At 42.6% G+C, this 3,215-nt stretch overlaps 1 pseudogene; it reads left to right on the top strand.

The window, feature by feature from the left end:
* Positions 1 to 2,373: 2,373 nt before the first annotated feature.
* LOC110595009 lies at positions 2,374 to 2,655 on the top strand (annotated as a pseudogene).
* Positions 2,656 to 3,215: the final 560 nt, after the last annotated feature.

Here is a 3,215-nt window from a genome sequence, read left to right as displayed (position 1 = left end):
TCCTCAGTGAAAAGAGCTGGATTAATTGGTGGAGTGAAACTGAAAGCCATCCCGTCCAATGGCAACTTTGCCATACATGCTTCCACCCTGCAGGAGGCCCAGGAGCAAGACAAAGCAGCCGGCCTCATTCTGTTCTTCGTAAGTTCAGCAGCATTTGCTGTGTAGGGCACCATAAGAGTCTCTGAGCCCTGCTTGGGCCTGGGGTAGGGCCTAGGGGATGTTAGAACCACTTGGTCAGCTGCTGTGATGGTCACAGGCCAGGTGGTACTTATATTGTCTTCTCGAAGAAGACTGGAGAAAGACTCCATCATCTCAGCTTAGAAAAAGCCAGAATACCCCCGCCTGGTGGATTCTGCTGCCATTTGTGGCATGCTAAGTGTGCTATGTGATGAGGAATGTGTGATGAGTGAACCAAATTAAAAATAAAAATAACTGGCTTTGCTGCCTGCATCAGTTGTTCTCAGCAGAGAGTAAGGCGCATCATTTGTGAGAGGTGTATTGTAAGCAAACAGTGGCAACTCCTAAGTAAAACATTGAACTGGCCAAATAGCACGCTGGATCTCTTATGCACAAATATTCAATTTTCCAGTGGGGAAGAAAGCGTGGGCATTGCAGCGAGAGTGTGGGAATTGTCATAACTCTGATTTGGCTGTGGTAGGATGCTGTGCCTGGGTCTGAGGTTTTGTGTGAGAGCAGTCAGAACACCATGATCATGGCACCACCCCCTGGTGTTCAACCTGGCTGCACATTAGAGGTACCTGGTGAGCTTTTAAAAAATACTGATGCACAGGCCTTGCTCCTGATTAATTTTGCCAGAACCTCAGGGAACAGAGCCAGGCATCAGAAACATTTCACAGCAACTTCAAGATTATTTTGTATACCCTGGATTGAGAGAGAAACAAGCTCAGCCAGACATTCTTCAGTATCTGGACGTTTCTTTTTTTCTTTTTCTTTTTTTTTTTGAGTTGGAGTCTCACTCTGTTGCCCAGAATGGAGGGCAGTGGCACACTCCCGGCCACTGCAGCCTCGACCTGCTGGGCTCCGGCGATCCTTCCACCTCAGCCTTCTAAGTAGCTGGAACTACAGGTGCACATTACCACACCCGGCTAGTTTTTTGATGTATTGTAGAGATGAGGTCTTGCCAAGTCGCTCAGGTGGGTCTCGAACCCACGGGCTCAGGCAATCCACTCACCTCAGCCTCCCTAGGCATGGGATTACAGGCTGAGCCACTGAGCCCTTTCTTAATTGTTAAAGTAATCTGGGCTGGATAGACTTTGTATGGGCCACATATTGATAACATCCATTGCTTTTTATTTAAGAGTGAATCTTTGAGAAAAGCCTTTTCCTCCTTTTTTTTTTTTTGTCAATTCAAGTTAATGCCATCTACTGAATAACTAACATGTGACTGAGGAAGTCATAGAAGGCGTGATGGTACATAAAAGTTTATTGTAATTCAGGGAGTTTACAGGAGAATCAGGAGCATAAGCAAATCATTGTAATAGAGAAGGACTGATAAGGTTTAGAGGTAGTAGAGATGATGGTCAAGACATTTTGAAAGGTGATAAAGAGTCTACCAGTGGATCATGGCATATCTGCCATCTGACCCCAATGTCTTTCTTAGCCCTCCTGTTCTGCTTTATTTTTCTCCACAGCATGTATCATCCCCTACCCCAGTATTTATTTGTTTGCTTCTTCCTTCTTCCCATCAGTAAGAACATGGAGGGAGGCTCTGTTCACATCACTGCTTTACCCCCAGATCCTGAAATAGTGCCTGGCACTTAGCAGAAGCCCAGGGAATATTTGCCGAATAATTAAAAATTTGAAGGAAATTAATTCTGGGTAAAAAGAAAGATCACCCATAACATTTGCACATTCAGTTTCAGCGCACTTTGAAAGGATGCTATTTAGATGAAGTACATTTTTTGAACCCATAGTGTCAATATGAAGACTCAGTAGAATATCATGTCTAGGGAAAAATAAATCTATAGAAACACACTTTTTTAGGTTTGGAGAATGAAAACAATGGAGGAAACAACACATAGCTTGATGAGAAGATGCATTTTATAGCAATTTAAAAAGTCTTAAATAAAATGCAAAGACCAATGCTGGCAAGAACTATTACAACATTTATTATAAAGTAAGTATTACAATAAAGAGAAGGCTTATATGCCAGTGAGCAAAAAGGTAACATTCCAGTGGGAAAATATTCCAGATCTATGAAGTCAGTTCCAAATACATCATAAAAAGCCAATAAGAACACAAAATCAATTCTTATCCTTTAATAACAAAAACAATGCAAGTTGGTTATTGAGAGAGGTGTGTTAAAATCACACTATGGGAGTGTTGGCTCTGCTAGCTACTGGATCATGCGAAATGGCAGAGGTGGGGAGCATTGAAGTGACTTTGAGCCAGAAGGGAGCGCAGGGAATTATCATGGTGAACACAGAAGGCATTTCCATCAAGAGCACCAGGGACAATCCACTACACAGAGCACCAAACTCAAATACAGCTTCATCTTGAAGGCCTGGAGCTTTGTGCACAAAATTGACTCCCAGAACCACCTCAACTTCCTTCAAATTCACTCCAAGCAAAATGAAATCATGGTTGCACCCAATAAAGACTATTTCCTGATTGTGAGTCAGAATCCCCAACTGAGTAAGCCACTCTCCTGACTACCCACATCATTCCTTAATTTACTACCCCCCAGGAATATTAATGTTAATCATGTCAGCACATAGGCCTGTGGAAATTGCCTTAAAGCCCACTCAAGCCAATCCAGGGACCACAGGTGGGCTGGCAGCTCTGTCGGCCCCACCAAAGGACTCCCTCTGCTGCACCAATTTTCCCCAAAATTCTCGGGAAGGCCATCTTTCCTCATTCTGGGTTTTGGAGCAAGAGCTTGGGAATGGACCACACCCAGTTTATTTCTGACCTTCAGTTCACTTTGTTGACTTTGGAAAAGGCTGTTTCTCTTTAACCAAAATACTTCAAAAAAAAAAAAAACACACTATGATTGTAGATGTGTCTATTTCTAATTTTATATCTATTGTATTTTATTGAAGCATATTATCAATGATTTGATGCATGCAGATTTAGAATTGCCATGTCTTTTTGGTAAATAATCATTTGTCACTAGGAAATGCCCCACTGATCACTAGTAGGGCTTCTTGTCCTACAGTCTACCTTGTTGGACACGGCCATGATTATGTCTGTTT

Source organism: Carlito syrichta, unplaced genomic scaffold (genome assembly GCF_000164805.1).
Source record: "Carlito syrichta isolate Samal-C Ts95f unplaced genomic scaffold, Tarsius_syrichta-2.0.1 Scaffold212933, whole genome shotgun sequence".
Taxonomy (NCBI): Eukaryota; Metazoa; Chordata; class Mammalia; order Primates; family Tarsiidae; genus Carlito; species Carlito syrichta.
Note: the sequence above shows the minus strand (reverse complement) of the source record. Positions and strands in the feature narration are given on the sequence as shown.